Here is a 19536-nt window from a genome sequence, read left to right as displayed (position 1 = left end):
AATGACATGCAAAGAAATGTCTTGCTACAATATAGGGGCTAGAGTATTTGTCTTAGCAGAATCAAGCATTGAAGAGGGAAAAAGCGACTCTGAGCACTTATGCATACTACTGCTTATAGGTCCTGTGTGAGCCCTTTCCTCAGATGGTCTTTTAATTTAAAGCCCTTTATTTTCAACTCCATATGGAAATAATAGGGTTTTTTATCGTGTCCTTCAACATTGTGTTCCCTCAGAGCAGATGTAAAAAAGTGAGAGCTTAAATAAGCGCAAGCAAGGTCAAGTGCTCATAGATTCACTGATGAGATAGAGCTCAACTTACTCTCCAGGAGAGGATGATATCATTGTATGCAGTCGATCATCACATGTGGTGTCTAATTGAGGGAGATCTGATCCTGACACATTTGCACCCTGATTGCAAAGTCTTAAGAGATTTTAAGTGTGTTGGTGCTTTCTCCCGGTTGCTCTAAGTGCCTGACTAATGGTTTGTCAGAAGTGGCTGAAGGCGAGTGCTTCCATTTTGCAGATGGTATTGCTAAGAGGTGGAAGCTAGACTAGATTGGGCCAGTGTGTTTGCCATGTCGTGGCAGCAGCATTGGGAATGGGACTTGAGTCTTCAGGAGGGATGTGGACAACGTCAAGAGGGTCTGGAGGAGGGCCACTCGCATGATCAGGTGGCTGCAGGGCAGGCCCTACAAGGAGAGGCTATGAGACCTGAACCTGTTCAGCTTCCACAAGAGAAGGCTGAGAGGGGATCTGGTGGCCGTCTATGAACTGGCCAAGGGAGACCAGCAGGCAATGGGAGAGGCCCTGTTCCCCCGAGCACTACTGGGAGTAACAAGGAATAACGGCCATAAGTTGATGGAGAGCAGATTCAGACTAGACATCAGGAGGCACTACTTTACAGTCAGCACGGCTAGGATCTGGAACCAACTTCCAAGGGAAGTAGTGCTTGCTCCTACCCTGGGGGTCTTTAAAAGGAGGCTAGATAGACACCTCGCCGGGGTCGTTTGACCCCAGTACTCTTTCCTGCCATGGCAGGGGGTCGGACTTGATGTTCTGCTCAGGTCCTTTCTGACCCGACCAACTATGAAACTGAGTCCTGACACCTGTTTCTACTTCAACCAAAACATGTCTTTTTCCCTCATGTTAGGTGCACCATGCTATAAATGATTTTTGAAAACACAAGGCAGTATCTCACGCATACAAGTATTGATTCCACAGGGCTGGATTTGTAGCAAAATGTTTTATTTTAAAACGCTTGTTTGTGTAAGCTGAGAGGACAGTATGGTGACTTTCTGGTGAGGCTGGATGTTTTTGGCATGCACCAGACAATGTACGGTCTTGGGAGGGTGGTGAGGTCCTGGTTCCTGGGTCCAACAGTTATCAATAGCACAGTAGGAGCACTTGTAACTGTCCATAAATATACAAACAGTTTGTTTAAAAAAAAAAAAAAAATGCTTGTCTGTTAAAGGAAAAGAAAAGTTGAATGGTCCACTGAAAAACTAAGGAACAGCGAGCTTGATTGAAGATTTGTTATGGGAATTAAGCTGGATACAAGTGTTAATGGACAGACAAAGCAGAGCTACTTTGTCTGGATGGGGGTACAGCTCAGCCCCCTGCAGTGAGACCTCCATCAGGGCTTTGTGGTCCATGGGAGCCTCCATATCCTCCTCCCCTTCATCCTTAGCACATGCTGCTAGTGTGTCTCAGTGCTGCCTTCCTGTAACAGCTACTGGGGGTCTGGAGTGGGCAGTGCAGCTAGGATGGAGCTGTGGGCCAGGTGGGGGGGAAAGGTGGTGAGTGGGACTCTGTGCTGGGATGGGGGGGAGCAGGGCTAGTGGGGGGTCAGTTTGAAGATGAGCTGGTGAGGACAGCATGATGTAGGGGGCAATTGAAGATTTCAGGGTGTGAGGTGAGTAAGGTGCCCCAGGTGTGGGGGCAATACAGTGCTTGTTACTGCTGTCCAGGGTCTGGCAGATGGGCTACACTTTTACATCACATGGAACATTTTGGTAAAAAGGTTTAGTTGTTAGTAAAAAGTTTTACTTGTCAATTAAAAAGATTCCTTGGGCTGGCAGATGTGGTTGCTGAGAGCTTGAGCAAGAGGCCTAGGGGAATGGTGGACTGGAGGAGAGTCTGGCACATGCCAGATGGGAATCCTCTTCTTTTGTTGGCAAGAAGATGTGTTCGGGGCTTTCTCGGCTTTCCAGGCTCTTGAGAGATCAATGGTAGGTCACCCACGTTTCATATCTGTAGAGGAGAGTGGGGATGCCGATTGCATTGCAGACCTGGATCTTGGCGTATCTCTGGAGGTCGTGATCAATAAAACCATGGCCAAACAGTTTCCCACAGGAAGTGCTTCCACACTAAATCCTTTGCTGGAACACCGTATCAAGGTTTGTTTTCCTAAGGGAGGTGGCGAAAGGGAAGGGAAGTGCTTGACTACCTCCAGGGTCTGTCCCTTGATGGTAATTTGATGCAGTCCATAGCTTGGTGGGGGAGCAGTTAATTTTCTGATTAATGTGTGGCGGTTTGCTTTAATGTTGATTTGTCATCCACTGCAAAGGGGCATTGGTTTGTAATGCATTGGTTTAATCATGTCATAACTGGATTTGTGCGTTAGTTGACGTGAGGACTGTCAAATGATGCCTGTACATGGAGCACCCTCCAGTAGGGCCCTGGTATTTTAGTAGTGTACTCCCCCCGCCCTTCCAAAATGCTTGAAGATAATTGTGTGTTTCCAGTTGTCTGTCTTCGCAGAAGCAACCTATGGTCCGTTAGCTAGATCGGCGGACTTGGCATTGGTAGTCTTGAGTTGTGTTCTGGATCTGTTGCTTGCTACGTGGCTTAGCCAAAGTCGCATAATCTTTCTGTGCCATAATCTCCTTGCTGTCAAGTGGGAATGGCTCCCTTGCCGTGTGGTGGACGAGATTCTTTGGGTAAATCCGATATCTTTTATTAGACCAACTAAAATAGTTGGAAAAATTCTTCTTCAGGTAGACCAAGCCTGCAAAGAAGGGTGTTTGTTCCTGAAAGCTTGCAAAGAAGAATTTTTTTTTCCAACTATTTAGCTGATCTAATAAAGAGATCACATCAACCCAAAGAACCTCGTCTGCCCATGTCCTTAGACCAACACGGCTACAACCTACACTCCCTTGTCGTGGTTTGGTATTGAGGTACAACAGAAATGTCTGGAAGGAAATGCCGCGTGTTGTCTCGACGTGGTACAGCGTGCTGCACTTGCCTTTCGACCTCTCCTCTGAACGTAGCAGCATTTATTTCCAAAGTGAGGGAAATCAGTGCTATTTGTTTTCTGAAGTATTTTTTTTCCCTAAACGTCCTGTCAAGTGCAGTGGCACAAGTGGCTTATTGAAATATTTAATGAATGGATTTGTAGGAAAAAGCAATTTGGATGCTCGGTATCAAGGAAATTTGTCATATATTATGCATTTTGCATGTTAGTATGTGAAAAGGGTTCTTGAAGCTCTTTCTTGCACTGTTTCTATTAACAACAAATGAGAATGTTTTAAAGCCTTCATTTTAGCCAAGTTAGCATACCAAAACATTGTTTTTTTCTTTTTTTTGTTTCATCCTCTTTCAGTGTTGGTGGCATTGCCTTCAAGCTAGTAAACCTCCAGTGGCCTTTCAGAGGTTGCAGTAACCCTTTAGTATCTGAGGGCAATGCCAGATATCTGATCTCTAGAAGCACTTGGCACAGGCTACAAAAAACAAAAACTAGTTTTATTTTTTTTTTAAGGTCCTAATATTTGACATGCAATTAAAAGGCTATGAGCTCTGCTGGCTCTTATAAATTTCTCTTGCAAGCGTGGCTGTTAAAGTCCAGTTTTATTAGCCACCTGTGCATGTTTTATTTTTAAGTGGGGATACTGGCCCAATAAATCAGACTTTTAAAAAAGTTAATATATCAGATGTTGCTGGGGCGTCTTTCCAGTGCTGGGCTGTTGTTGCAGCTGCAGTTTGGATAGCTTGTCATAGCTACTGCAGAATTTAAATATATTTTGCATATGTTTGTGTGTGGGGTGCATGCATGCACAGTTTGGAAACTTCCCACCTGAGTGTCTTGAAGGGTGAAAATTGCATGGGGCATGTTTTGGAGGCACAAGTTGACTCTGCGTCTGAGCCTCGAAGTCCAAGGGCCTCAAAAATCATCTCTCTCTCTCTCTCTCTCTTTTTAATAGCACTTCTCGGCTAGCAATTTTTTTTGCTTGCTTTGTTTCTAGACGTCTTGCATGTTAAGAACACATTGATTTGTCTGGACTTTTATACTGGATGATCTAAGTAGAGTGAGAGGTGGCAGAATACACTCGGATACGTATGGGAGGTGGGGGTATCTGAAAAAGCCTGCCTCAATGAAAAGACCCTTCAGAGTTTCTCAACAGTGGCTGCTATCACCAGCTCAGTAGCCGTGCATAGACGCGGGCAGGCTTCTGTTATGCTCTTATGGATTACCGGAGAGCTTGCAGTTGGTGGACAGTCATAAAACCATAACTAGCTGCGTGTGGCCTCGTAGCACCCAGCATATTGCGTCTAGTAGAAAAATGGCAGCAATAGGGCAATTTCAGTATTGTCACCGTTCCATGGCATTTTTATCTATACTATGACTGTATACAAAGCTTGCTTGCTTGCTTTTTGCATTCATCTCACTCTTAATGTATATCTCTTCTTCCTTTGCCAGCAGCAACAGCAAAACCCTTCTGCAGATGATATACTTTTATCATACTAATTTCTGCCAAGACGGAGACCTTGAATACGAAACCTCAGCCAGGCTGGAGCAAATGTGTTCTTCTGTCTTTGTAAACCCCTACGAGCAGTTGTTGCTGATGGAAATGTTGACAGCCCCCATTGCTTGGCGGTCTGCACGGTGCCACTGTAATGAAATGTCAGTCCGCGCCAAGGCGGCACAGCTTGTGTCCAGCTGAGCTTTTGCGGTCTTTTTATCGCAAACAAACACATCTCTGGAAATGTTAAGCGATTTTTCCACGAAAAAAGTATTTATTTGTTTTTTCTCCCTGTTCAGCCAAATACTTGTCATTTACTGCTTCCTGGACCCAACAGTTTCTAAAACGGACTAAAAAAAATGGAGGAAAAAAAATTCAAAGCCCCATGTGGATTAAGCTGCTGAAATGCCTCAAGGCATTGCTTATAGGTCCATGTTCTTTTTTTTTCTCAGAGAAAGTGAGTCTTGTAATGTCTTCCATATTTTGTAAATCTAGGCGGCTAGGACTCGGTGTTGTGCGGTGTTAGATGCTTCTTATGCTTGCAGGAAAAGGCTGAATGGAAAAGGCTGAATAGAAAACGCTGCTGGCAGACGTGACTCTGTTTTGATCTCTTAGGGCAAATTTCATGTGGCTGAAAGGTTCAGAGAATCGCAGAGAAGTGGGGCTGGAAGGGACCTGCAGAAGTAATCTAGTCCAGCCCCCCTTCCTGAGGCAGGATCATCCCAATTCATACATAAAACGACAGTCAATCCTGACGCAACAGAGACAGACAGACATAACACCCCCAACTGGTCCAGGTAAAGCAGGGGAACCACAGCAGTCAATGTCCTGCTCCTATAAAATGTTTTCAGTATGTGCACAAGAAGTCCTGGGTAGAGGACCATACACCCTGCTGCAGAGGAAGACTGTACCCAGTCTGTACCAGTCTGACCACGGGATAAAATTCCTTCCTGACCCCAAGTATGGCAGTAGCCCTGACCCTGAGCACAGGGGTGAGACCCTCTGGCATTAGTCCCAGCAGGAGCATTGGCACACACCAGTCAAAATCCTCAACCTTGGCTGCAGTCAACACCCAATGCCTTTAAGGGAGGCTTAAAAACACCCTGACATATGCAGAAAGGGTGGAGTAGGGGCAACCAGGAAAGCCCAGAAACCTGGGAAATACCAATCGTATAACCTAGGCATAGCTACAACTAGATCATCTGTGATCAGTGACTGTCCCAACCTCTTCTTCTTGAACACCCTCAACGATGGAGAGTCCGCACCTTCCCCAGGCGTCTGTTCCACCGCCTCCCTGTTCTAGCCATGAAGTTTCCCTAGATATCCAATCTAAACTTACTTTGCTACAACTTGAAGCCACTGATCCACATCTTTCTCTCTGCAGCACGAGAAGAAAGGTGCTTTCCCTCTATATGGCAGCCCAAGTATTTGAAGACTGCTATCCTGTCTTCTCTTGATTGCCTTTTTTGCAAGCTGAACATACCTAGCTCCTTCAACCTTTCCTTGTATGACTTGCTGTCCACTAACTTGTTGGCCTTTTCTGGAACCTCTAACTTCTCCACATCCTGCTTTAAACTGTGGAGTCCAGAACTGCACATTGCTCCCTAGATGAGGCCTAACCAGTGCCCAGTAGTAGAGGCACTATTGCCTCCTGCGTCTTTCCCCTAATTCTTTTCTTGATGCAGCCCAAAACCGCATTCACCTTTTGTGTGGCTGCATCGCACTGTAGGTCGCTGGGTCTGTGATCTACCAAGGCTCCCGAGTCCTGTTTCATAGTGCTGCCATCCAGCCAAGTCTAACCTATTTTGTATTTGTGCTTTTGATTATTCTTCACAAGGTGTAGCACCTTGTATTTGTCCATATTGCGCTTCATCCTGTCAGCTCTAGACCAGCTTTCCAATCTGTTGAGATCCTTCTGAATTGTGCTTGCATCCTCCAACATACTCGCAATCCTTCCTGGTTTTGTTGTCTGCAAACTTGCTCGAGACTTCCTATGCCAGCACCCAAATCATTAATAAACAAGGTGAACAGTGCTGGGCCCAGGATTAAAACCTCCTGCCATTCTGACATGGATTCATTACTGATTACCCTTTGCTTGCAGCTACTATCCACCTTGTTGTAGTTTTGTCCAGCCCACACTTCTCCAGTTTGTTTATGAGAAGGCTATGTGGGACCTTTTAAACCTTGCTGAAGTCCAGAGATCAAGTTAGTTTGATTCATTTTTTCCATAAATCCATGCTGGCAGCTTGTGATCAGCCTTTCCTCCTCCAGGTGCTTACAAATAGCCTTCCTTAGGATATGCTCCAGTGGCTTCCCAGGCATTGAGGTGAGGCTAATTGGTCTGTAGCTCTCCGAGTCCTACGCTGGCCCTTTACCAGTTTTCGATACTTGGCATGTGTCCCACAACATCATGAAGATCGTTGTCAATGACTCCAAGATCTCTTCTGCCAGTTCCTTCAGTACCCTGGGAGAAAGTTCATCCAGCCCTGCTGACTCTAAATTCATTCAGTCCTAGGAAAAGCTGTTTGACCATCTAATTTTTTTTTTTAATCTCATCCTTCAGCTTGCTCTCTTCCTTATCCAGATAATCATTACTAGGTGTCTGGCTGTGGCTTAAATTTTTGTGAAGATGGAGGCAAAGTAGCTGTTGAGTAGCTCCACCTTTGCATCTTCTGCTCGGAGTTCCCCTGGTTCGTTAATGATGGATCGATGGCTTCCTTGGTCCTTCTTTTCTGGCCAACATACTTGAAGGCTGTTGTGTAATAGCCTTGAAGGCCCAAGACCTTTATGTAAGCTGCAGAATGGGAAGCTGTTGTCTTTTCCCCTCAGTAAGGTAATGCTTCTGGGCATGAGGAAGATCTGGCATCGTGGCCCATCCAGTGCTTTGAAAGCACCAGTCTGGATTGAGAAGAGTCTGGCAGAGTGACAAAAATGACTCGAAGCCTGGAAAGCAAGACATCAAAGGAAAGGCTGAAAGAGCTAGGATTGTTTAGTCTGGAGAAGACGACCGAGAGGGGATTTGTTACGTCTTTAAATATCTGAAGAGCGGTTATAGAGAGAATGTCCTGTCCCCTTTTCTCTGTAAAGGGACAGGACTAGGAGCAGTGGCCTTAAGCTTCAGCAGAGGAAACTTAGGTTGGAGACTAGCAGGAACTTTCTGACTTCTCTGAGGGTGGTCAAGCATTGGGACAGGCTGCCCCCAGAAGTTGTCAAATCTCCATCCCTGGAAATTGTCAAGAGCAGGTTGGACGAGCTTGACCGGGGTGGGGTAGCCAGGGATGATGTTCCCTTGAGCCGGGGTCTGGACGAGTACTAGATGACCTTGTGAGGGCCCTTCCAGCCTTACTTTCCTCTGCTCCTAATAGCATGGTACCTCTGTTTTTGACTTGTGATCATGACAACGAGGTACTGTAGCTAAGAACTTCCCCATTCCTTCGTGTGAGTAAGAGGTGGCTCCAGGCATGTGGTTTTCGGTGCAGGATTCCCAGTTCTGGAAGTTGCTCGGGAGCTTCCAACTCCCAGCTTTTCTTCTCCTACAAGATAGGATCCCTCTCTGATGAAATCTCCAGTAATGTAAGATTTACAATCTTCCAGGACCTGTTCTCTTTTTTTTGCTTTTATTCAAATGGTTGTTGAGGAACATGGGAGCCTGGGCAGACAGCGGTTACAGAAATGAAGTCTTGTGCCAGCTTAACTGTTGTGCTTGCATTATTGCAGAACATCTGCATATTCTTCTGAGCCCACTTTGAATTCAAAATGTCCATGTTATCCTTCCTCACTAGCAATCTCCTCATGCTTTAGAGGTGCATGTGTGTGCCCTAAGCTTGAAACGCATGCATTTTGTGGTTGGGTTTACTGGGATTACACGGACCCGAAGGGTTGGGCCCTAATATTATCACTGGATATTTAAGTTCTTTCTGCTGATTCTGTTGCATGGTTCAATCCCAGTCTTAGCCTCCCAGGCATAAATGAGTTAGCAAAATATTCACCTCTTAGCAGCTTCTCTTGTCATTACTATTTACAGTAATCCTTTATTGGCAGTTGTAATGCCAGGGAAATAAATATCCATTTGTATGTAGAAGTTACCTGAAGCTGACAGAAGAATGACTCTAGTGCACTCAACTGCCTTTTTTAAAGCAGCCCTACCCCTGTTTTGTTGCTTGCTGGTCATAGCTCGTCGCGTGGATGGGTCAAGGTAGGTTGGGCAGTGAAATCGGATTGCAGGGAAGTGGTGGCGAAGATACGTTTGGAGACAGTAGCGGGTGACTGAGTTGCAGATGTTCAGCAACCCAGGTTTCATTATGAGGGAGATGGAAAGTGTGAACAGCTGCTTATGAATATGTATTTTCAGAGGATTTCAAGTAAAACATTAGCAGCTGTGACTTGGATTTTTTTATTTGACCTAAAGCCTCTGGATGCTCCAGGGAACGGAGTACGAGCTGCAAGAGGCAAAACACCAGTATTTGATTTTACTTGCATCTTTTAGCTATAACCTAGTTACAAAGTTCAGTCATTTTACTATTCCAGGCATCTTTGATTTTTAGCAACTGTGAAGGAAGGGTTTATTATAAACTAGATCTTGAAAACTTGTTCAGGCTTTCATTTTGGTGCAGCTTCTAAAGTGAATATAGCTTTTGCTTCCACACGATATTGGTTTCTTTAGGTTTTTTGGGGAATCTAGAAAAACCAGTCCAGTAACTGTGTCCATCTCTTGCAAGTTTTTTTTTTGTTTGTTTTTGGGGTTTTTTTGGTATTTGAGCCCAGGACTAAGCCTTCAGTAAAGTCCACTTATATATAGTTGGTATCAAGTTAATAAGCAATGTATTATTCCATCTCTTGCACAGTACATGACAAATATTAATTCCTATGGTCCAGTGGATAATGTATTAGTTTGGGACTTGGAGACTTTGTTCCATCCTCTGTTGCAGACTTGCTTTGTGACTTGGACAAGTTACTGGCTCTGATATTCAAAGTCAAGTAGACCGCTAACTCCCATTGACATCAATAGAAATTAGGTGCCTAAATACTTCGTTGGGGGGTGTATGCATTAGTCTCTTTGCCCCTGCTCCTCACAGTGGGGAGGATAGCACACCCCAACCTCTCAAGGGTGTGGTGGGGAAGTGTGTCAAAAGTTGAGGCACAGGTCTTTGGGTAAACGTGGTATCTTCTATAAGGCCAACTAAACAGTTGGAAAAATAGTTGTTTGCAAGGTTTTGGGAGGGGTTTGTACCTGACAGCTTGCAAAAAACCCAATTTTCCCACCTATTTAATTGGTCTAATACAAGAGATCACAGTTACCTGAAGAACCTTGTTGGCCTATGTCCTTAGACCAACACGGCTATAACCAACAGCCCCGAAATATCAAAGGTTGAGATGCACAGCACTGGCAATCATCGGAGAGAGAGAAGAAGGTCCAGACTGTAGCCTGCCTTGGCCACCTCAGTGCTGCTTTTCAGGACGATGATCACTGTGTGTATAATATATATGCGTGTATTAATATGTATATTACACATATAGTGATCATTGTGTATGTGTATATATGCATATTGCATATTAATGTATATGCACAGATATATTAAGAGAGAATTTCTGGGGTTGTAATATGTAGGATAGCACTTGGAATAGAAGTTAAAATGTGTGAAGTGGTGTAATACCCGTTTGGCAGGAAGAGTGGGCTAGTCATGCCCTTCAGATTGTGGGGATCTTGGGTAGTTCTTATGCAAAAAGTTAATCATTTTATGTGGAAGCCTATTTTTTTTCAGTAAGAACGAATGCCTTTACTTCCTTGTGTTCAGCAAAATTTCTTCCTGCTAAATATGCTAGAACAAAATGACTTAGTTTGTGGTTTTGCTGGTTCTCCCTTCAGTGGTCTTTTCCCATCCCCTGATAGTTAGCAGTCAAGAAGTCCCAGTTCTAAACCCAGTCCAAGCGAATAGCAAGCCCATCTGAGCCCGTGGCTTTGGTGCTATAGTTTTGGCTGTTACTTTTGCATGCTGGAAGTTGCTCCTCCGTCAGAGCTGCTCAGATGCCCTTCCCGATTCTGAAGCAATACGGGATACGTTGCAATCGGAAGACATTCGTGTCTTCAGTGAAGAAAGCAAACAATCCCACACAATAGCAAATTGCATAACACTTGGTCACTTCCAAGTGCACAAACATTACATTTCACCAGCATTGTGTATTCTCAGGAAACACTATTTGATGTTTGTTTTTTGGAGTAATAATTGGATCAGTTAATCTTACAGAGCTCTTCAGATTTCAATGTTAATTTTTTATGCAGGTAGCCAGATGCCAATTACTCTTGACTTCTGATCCCATAAAACCTTGATCAAACAGCTGGAAACAATTGAGAGGAAGTCCATGTTCTTTTGTTTAACAAGACAAAGCCTATTGTGTACCATACTGTGCGTGAAAGATGTTTTTTGCTGTACTGTACTGAGGGATGAAGGATTGAGCACTTCATTTGAAAAATTACTTTTCCAGACAAAAGAGCACAACGCTGCTGAAACAAATGTGAAGTGTAAATCGAAATTCTTCTCTGGTATGCAGGGGATAGTGCTTGCAACATGTCTCTGACATTTGGATCCAGTGGGGAGTGCATGAATAGGTATTGTAAAGTGCATTTCTCCAAAGGAAATGCTTTGTAGTACTGGAGCTGTCCTTTTAACATCAATTTGAGAGGGCTCGCAGATGCCAGTATGTCCTTTTATAAAATGTTTCAGAATGAGTTGTAATATGCTAAAGCTAAACGGGTTAAAAAACACATCTTTGCCTCTAAAGTCGAATTGAGCCAAATATAAAACACAGTATCTCTTCACTTGTACCGCTTCTTGAAGGGGTCTTTGCAAATCCATCTTCACGGACATCTCTGCCTCTTGCTTTCGTTCTGCACCCCCTTCTTTTTCCTTGGTGCCCCCTTCATTTCCCTTTTATGCTTCTGACACTTGGATCAACCTTTTCCTCCCTATATGCCAATTCCTTTCCTTTTGCACCTCCTGCCCGTCCATAAATCCTACTTAGCATGATATATTTAAGTCGACCTTTTAACTGATGACATCCTTCATAGGTTGTGTGTATTGTATGTCCTCTTTCGACTGGGTACCAGTCTACAGATGCCCTGTACACTTTGCTGTGGTTTTCTTAGTGTTTTTATTAAAAAACACTTGGCCCATGGCTAGGCTACAAGCATTTGGTTTGGTGGCTGTCACAACTGTCTGGGTTGTTTATAATGTTAGATGTATTTAGGATTAGAGTGAGAAATATCCTCATTCCATCGCATGGTTTCATTTGTAAAGGAATTCGGCAGTGATAATGAAATTGTGTGGTTGGGACTTTGCTATGGAAAGGGTTGCATAAATGCAGGATGTGATTGTGCTGCTGTGTGTTTTGTGTGTGTGTGTGTGTGTATGCATGCTCTCTATATTTGAAGACAGTTGCTTACCATTTTTTGCTCTTTCTCTGACTTTACCAGCCCCAAAGTTTGACAAGCTGATCTGAGGATTTAACTCTTGGAAACCACTTCAATAGATCCTATGATCTATAAAGATTATCTCAGTAGAGGCCCAAGTAACTTTCAAACTTGAGCAATCAATCCCTTATGTCCTGTTTCACCAAAGATTGGAGAGTAAAGGCTTTTCTCGACTGACTTTAAATAGTTTGATTCTGTTTGTAATGTCATTTCTGAATGGAGGGAAGTGAATCTTTCCACAGAAAGCTCATGTTGCACGGACAGAAGCTGGAAACAAATGTGGCTTTGTGTTAAAAGGACGCAATCAATTTGAAACTGGAGCATTTAAAAATGAGTTAAAAATAATTCTGAGGGGTCCAACATGTGCGTCTAATTCACTGTGTCCATTTTGGGGGTTTTTACAGAAAGTTTTGTATCTTTAATCTGGTCTGTCTAGTTACAGTATTCCCAGGTGAGCTGCTTCAAAGTATGGTGCATGAACTATTATTTGTTACCGTATGGCCTACAGGCCCCATTATTCTAGGCACTGTAGAGAGAGACAAAAGAAACCATTGCAATCTTGAAGACAGACCAAATGAGAAGGGAAATGCAAAAGTACAGGCAGGTAAAAAAGACTTGCTCGTGCTCAAGCAGCAGATCATTAGTGGATCTGAGAATTGAACCCAGATGTCCAATCTCCGTCCAGTGCACTGACTTCTGGATTGCTTCTCAGAAAATCTACAGTAAGTGATGGGGAAAGGTTTTTCCCTCCTTTCCTCCCCCCCCGGCCATGTCCCCTTTTAGTGTCTGTAATCTCTAAAGCAGTGACTTTGTCCTTTCCAAGACACTCTGGTTTGGTGGCTTTGCTTTAATCTTCACTAGTCTTCTAACTATGGATGTTTTTAGTGTCCAAATAAGCATCCAGGTTGTAGTGTGTTTTTTGGGGGGCAGGGGGGTGTTTGAATCCTGCAGAAGTCATCTGCTGCATTGTGGCAGAGAGCCCCATAGGCCCTTTGCACCTTGTATGGGGATAAAAGCTTTTCCCTTTTTTTAGATTTTAAATATATTGTGGGGGGGTGTTGCGATCCTTTCCCCTCCCTCCCTGCCCTGTGAACCAAAGAGCCCTGTCAACTTTCTACATGTACAACAGCTGTTGATGACCTTGGACTCAACACCCTTCACTGCTCTCAAGGCACCTCCATAATGTCTGTGAACTGTGGCACCAGTTTCGATGATGAATTTATATAGCATAGTGCTTACCTCCTTGCTGAGGGGCTGGGCAGTACAGGTGGGGCTCATCATTCATGCAGGGACTGGCCTGAGCCTGTGTTTAACTTAACGTGTGCATCTCGTTACAACTTGCCTATCTCGTCACATGTACAAGGCACCCGTCAGAGGATCTGGTGGTACCACAGGGCACCCCAGCACCACCACTGAGAATCACAGCTCTAACAAAAGCTTTGAACAGCAGCACAATGTTTTCCATGCATGTACCTTGATGCTGCAGTGCATTCTGGATATTATGCCAGGTTAGGTTCCTTACCCCAACGTGAGGGTGAGGCTTTGAGCCAACTGGGGCTGTTGAGCTGCACCAAAGGACTGAATAGTTGCTTCCAACTGGTGTTTTAATAGCTAATAGTTTCGAAAAGTTGCATGCTTTCATCCCTCAAGAAGTGCCACGTGGTTTCTATTTTAGGTATTACATAGCACCCAAACAAAAGCCCTGAAAACTATTGTACCCCATTTGGTGTGTGCTCAACTTCACGTAGACTTGGAGAAGAAAGTGGCCTGGACCCAAACGTCATAAACTAGTTTAAAAAAAAAAAAAAGAGCGTAAGCATGCATCCTATGAACCGCACGAAGCCTGCAATGTTGGCAGGTCCCATTACAGGGTTAATATTAAAATCGCCCACTGCAGTCCCAAGAACATGGATGCCTTTTGCATTTAGAAAAATTAACACGTAGGCACAGAGGTGGCTTTGCTGCTGCACCTCCTGGCAAGTGTTTTTTGAGGATCTAGGTTCAGGTGCTTGCACAATCTCATCATGGTTATCCTAGCCTGTCCCCACCTGCTTCAAGACCATTTGGTACCTAGTGGCATGTGGGGCATGCCTCTTTCAGCCACCTTCGCAGAGCACTTTCTCTACTACGCTACTGCAAGGTTACGGGATGTCCTTGGCCTTGTTAGGGTCCCCTGTACTAGGGTGACTAATCACCTGAAGTAGTCGTGTCGTCTTGTAGAAAAAACATGTAGTAGGACTTCGGCTGCCTCAACTGTAAATGTCCTTTTGCTTTTTCTTTCGCTAGTTAAAGTGTCAGGTTTTGGAGCAAACCTGAAAATAAAGCTCCTGTATTTTGTACGGATCCTGCTATACTTCTATGAGGTCCTGGCAGCGAACGCTAACTATTGGAGCATAGCATGATTTAGTTAATTTAAAGTGCCTAATAATATAAACGATGACTTAACGTGCAGTGTGGAGAAAGCCAAAATTGTTCAGTTTTGTTTCTTTCTTGACTTACTTAGCTTTCGAAATGTGCTGAAGCTGAGCTCTTCCTTCCTCTCTTAAAATCTGATATTTACTTAGTCCTGTCTTTTTAAAAGTGTGTGCGTGTAAAAATAAAGGACTTTTTTCTTAAAAAATACAAGTTGGATAAACAGGATTTCAACTTAAGGCTTCTCAGCAGTGAAGAGAGGCTGTTTTTTGTCTGGGTAACTTCTGTTCCTGCAACGCAAGTGGAAGACCAGGCTCGGGTGGTGTGTTTAGATTAGCGTGTTAATTTTCTTATATTTCGGGAGTTCTGGTCCACGGAAAAACAAACTAATGAGGCTTTTTCCCTCTTCAGAAATTAGAAACAGGCTTTTCTGAAGGGGGAAAAAAATTGCAAAGTTTAAGGCAAAATTATGGCATTTATTATCTTGAATTTCCATGACTAGCTAATTTTGTCGGTATGTGGGTGGCTAAATAATCCTTCTGTTTCCGAAATCTTCCCGAGGAATTCTTTGTTACTTCAAGGAGACCAGAAAGTTGAAATGGTCAGCCCGTATGCTCTCCTGCTATTGAATGCCAAGCTGTTCATAATGAAGGCTGATGATAAGCATTTGCTTAAGAGATTTTTTTGCTAAAAATCTTAGCTAATTGTAATGCTGCTCAGGATGACTTGTCTGCTCACCGGTCCTAATTAAGAAGTTTTTCTTTCCCTGGTTTTCTTTAGTGTCAGTGCTTGCTGCATGCATAGTCCTTCTGGGTGCAAAGGGAGATGGCCCAGCCTAATTTGCTGCACCTGGGTTTGCAGAGGATCAACTTCCTAGTGTGCAGCTGCTCACCCAGGTCTGCAAGGAGAGCCTTCCCACCCTGATCCCGGCGGGAGGCTGCCAGAGTTATTCTTGGCTCCCAGGTCTTTACTCAAGTAATTAGAGTACATTCCTCTCCTCATTATATCTGTCTTGGGTTCATCACCTTTCATTTTGAAGGCTTTCAAAGCCATTAAGAAGCTGCTTGGGAATTGCACCACTCCTCACTGAAGTGCAGCCACCTCTGGAGCGAATTTAGGTAGCTGTTAAATCGGGTATAGCTGCCCAGCTCTCTCAAGCTGGGCGATGGCTTGGCAGCTGTCGAAAACGGTTTTCCCAGCCTTTAGACGGCACAAGCCTAATGAGTCACTCTTTCCCTTGGTTGCTTTCCTTTCCAAGAGCAACCCCTGCCTTTCTCCACAAAGGTTATGAACTGTAAAATCTCCACCAGATATCAGGGAGCAAATTTGAAAGTGTTGGCGAAGCCAAAGTTTTTTGGGTTTTTTTCCCTCCTTTTTAAAAAAAAAAACAAAAAACCGAGGGCCTCCAGATTGAAGGATCAAGTATAATTGCATCAGTTTGCCCACCCAGGGAGATTTTGTTGGTGTCAAGTTTTGATGGGACGTTTCAATCCCTTCAGCTCTGACCCAAGAAACATATTCAAGGAGACTGATAAGATGAACCTCCTCTCTGGTGGTGTGCTACTTGGTTTTTGGGGTGAGGCTACAATGATAGGATTGGGGAAGGCTATTTCTTTCCCCTTCTGCGTGGTCCTTTTTGAAAGCGGGGGCTTTTAGGAGTCGAGCTTTATGAATACCTTGGGTTCAGTGGCATATGCAGAACAAATGTGAATCAAACACAGAAATAATTCCTTCAAGAATTTTATTTATTGATGTGGTAGCTCAATACTACACTGTTTACAATAGAGAGTTAAGTAGGATTTCGGGTTTGCTGGGAAGTTGACAGCTTGTGGTTCCGAGCGAAATTTCTGCCTTTTGTGGGATGAAAGAATAAAAGCTGTGTTCTTGAAATGGTTATTTATAAATGATTTGAAAGTTTGTTCCCTTTCCAGGCTGGAGAGAGCCTGCCAGGATTGCGGTTACTGCAATGGTGAAATTTTGGATGTGAAAAAAATCACAGAAGTCTGTTTGCATTAGAATAACAAGATAAAGAACCTCGCGGAGGCTTGCGGGGGACTCAAATGAGATGCAGTTGTGAACGGGTTTTCTCTCGCTCCCTTTCTCACGGGTAAAACGTTGGGGAGTGAACAAGAACCCCAACCTAAGTGGATGAGTGCAAGGACTGTCGAAACGGGTGTGCTCATGAGGGTCAGGGTGAGGGGAGCATGCTGAAGCCTCATTGATGGGGTTTGGCATGGACCTTCAGGACTGGATGGGTGACAACAGCAGTGATTTATTTGCAACATGGGTGGGGCGACCTGTGGAAACTCAAGGTCCATTCCTCCTTATCCCTAACCAATAAGTTGTCCTGACACTAAAATTACAGTTACTTCCCTACTATAGAAAGGACCTTCACTGCTCTTGCTGGAAGTGTGTGAGACCTCTTGCTGATTGTCTTGCAGCCTGTTTGCCCCTACCCGGCTTTGAGACGTTTGTAGAAATTCCTCGGCTGCGTTACGTGCAACACTTAGTGTAGTCGGAAGGATGTCAAGCAGGCAGAGCAGATTGGAAATGAAGCTAGTTTCTGACGATAACTACTCGGATATCAGATTTTACATTCTGCACCCTGAATTCTTCCACCAATTGAACATTTTTTTACTGATGTTCATCAAATTGTACAGATGGGGAGAGAATAGAATAGACATCTTTCTGCCGAGGAATGCTTGATCAGGCAGTTTGGCTCATTTAGGAGATGCATGCCTTTTTCTTGTAAAGCATGCTGGTGTTATCTGAAGGGGCTTTGGGTTTGCACAGAGCTAGTTAGTTTGAATAAACTGAATGTTTCACTGGTGCAGCACTTGACTCCTAGCTATAGAAAGAATGGAGCCAGACCAGTAGGGTGATCAGAAACAAATGAAGGTGCTTTTTGAGACGGTAAGGTACATTTGACTGCTCTTTGCATGCCTAGCACTGATCGTGTTCTTTCTTGTAGGTTTGGTGGCTGAGACTTTTTGAATGGTTTGCCTATAAAATTCAAGGTTGCAATGCATAAAGAGGGAAGTGTGCCCTGAATGGCCAAAGGCAGAGGATCTTGCCCAAGATTGAAGCGCATAGGCCCATGTAAACGGCTGAACAACTTCTGGTATTTTCAGGGAGAGTGAGGTATTGCCCTGATGTGCTGGATTGGAGGAGAGGTCTGGAAACCAGTGTCAGTGGCCACTCTGGATCATTTTTCTAAGTGTGATTTAGGTGCGTGCTTTTGGATCTGTTCTTTGAAGCTCAGAGGTTCCTGGACTTCCTTTGTGTGCTGCAGCTCTCGGTTGCTCACTGACTTCAAAGAAGAATCGAGACTCGAAGAGGAGTGTCCAGCCTTTCGGGTCCCTGCTCTACTTGCTGGAAAGCATAGCCTGTCTTGATCGTCTCCTGAGATGCCCTGTAGCACCACAAGATTTGGCAACACTCGCACCAGAAGCAGCGGCCTGCGCAGAATAACGGGAGCAGACCGTATAGGAAGGTTGGACTGGGGACGTGACGAAGAAGAAGCTTGCCTTGATATCACTCAGTGGAGGGGCAGGTGACAGTTTGGGATTACACATCTCACTTTGACAGCAAGGGGACCTCTTATTGCTTGCATCTGTCTTGCACCTTGCTTGGTATGGATGAAAGCCGGTCCATACTGAGCCTGTCAACTGAGAGACATGTTATGTAGGTGTCATATGGTTAGTGCCTTAAACCGCAGGAGCAAACTTCAGGAACTTAACTCTGATGTGCGATACCATCGTTGCTCTTTAGGCCTAACGTGTGTGTTTTTTCTAGTTACTAACTTTGATATCTTTAAAGCAAACATGAGGAAGGCTAATGTTGCTTTACAAAAGATGATGACCGGTTTCTGGTTTATCAAGCTGGTTCTGTGTGCGCCTCACTCCCCTTTACTGGATAATGTCAGGACTGCTCCGCAGCATCTGTGGAGCACTCTCTAATGAAAGTCTTTTGCTCAAGAGGGGTAGAGGGCTACTGCCTTAGTAGCAGAAGGAATCGATTTCTCTCTGTCCCATGTGAAGTTTGGAAAGGGCACGATGAGCGGCATAGCAGCCAGCATGAAGGTCCAAGGGGCGTGGATTTAAGTTCTGTAAGAGTGCTGTGATGTTGGATGCCAAGTATTTGTTTACTGATTTTAAGATCTAGCATGATGGACTTGCTTGCAAGGCTGCCGATCTTCCAGAAGGAACTCATTTGATTTTATTTTGGGGAGAATAAACTTTTTAAAATCATTGTCTGTACAAACAGAATGACCTGAGTAGTTCCCACCCTATTAAAAGAAGTCTGGGAGTTCTTCCAGGCCTACAGAATACGTGTATCATTTTATCTGTTAATGCTTTGTGAATTCTTTGGGGACTTCAAAAAGAAATCCTTGTTAGGTGGTAGTATCATTGAGAACGCATTGGAGTTCATTAATGCCAGACGGCTTATATGGAAACCATCCCAAAGGTGACCGGAGGCAACCCATACACTTTTCTGTAAGGGCTAAAGGGATGAGGTTTGTTTTGAAGACTTGAGGAGCTAAGCATAGAGTATTTTTTTAAGACCGTGCTGAAGTGCATGAAGAAATTGAGAAGAAACTCACTCTTTCCTCGTACATCTGTGCCATGTCTTGTAATTGGTTCACATGATTGTAGCCGTGGCTCATCATTGGGAAGACATTTGCCAAAATTATCCAAGTAATAACATTTTATTTGTCATCATCCTAAAAACATAATAAACTTCTCTGCATGCTGTCTGTAGGAACTGTCCTTCCAGATGACACCACCTCCCCAGTGTCAGCCTCAGTCTGAGAATGGGTACTAGGTATTAGGTACTTCAGAAGAACATGTGAAAATCCTCACGGTGGACAACTGTAGAATAATCTTTCCTAACGAGGCAAGTGTGACATAAGTTTGA

General features: G+C 44.1%; 1 protein-coding gene across 5 annotated transcripts in view; it reads left to right on the top strand.

The window, feature by feature from the left end:
• The window catches only part of EXOC6B (exocyst complex component 6B), a 404537-nt gene that overhangs the window by 102860 nt on the left and 282141 nt on the right, over window positions 1-19536 (top strand). The gene's annotated exons all lie outside the window — the stretch shown is intronic.

This window comes from Alligator mississippiensis, chromosome 2 (assembly GCF_030867095.1).
Source record: "Alligator mississippiensis isolate rAllMis1 chromosome 2, rAllMis1, whole genome shotgun sequence".
Classification (NCBI taxonomy): Eukaryota; Metazoa; Chordata; order Crocodylia; family Alligatoridae; genus Alligator; species Alligator mississippiensis.
Note: the sequence above shows the minus strand (reverse complement) of the source record. Positions and strands in the feature narration are given on the sequence as shown.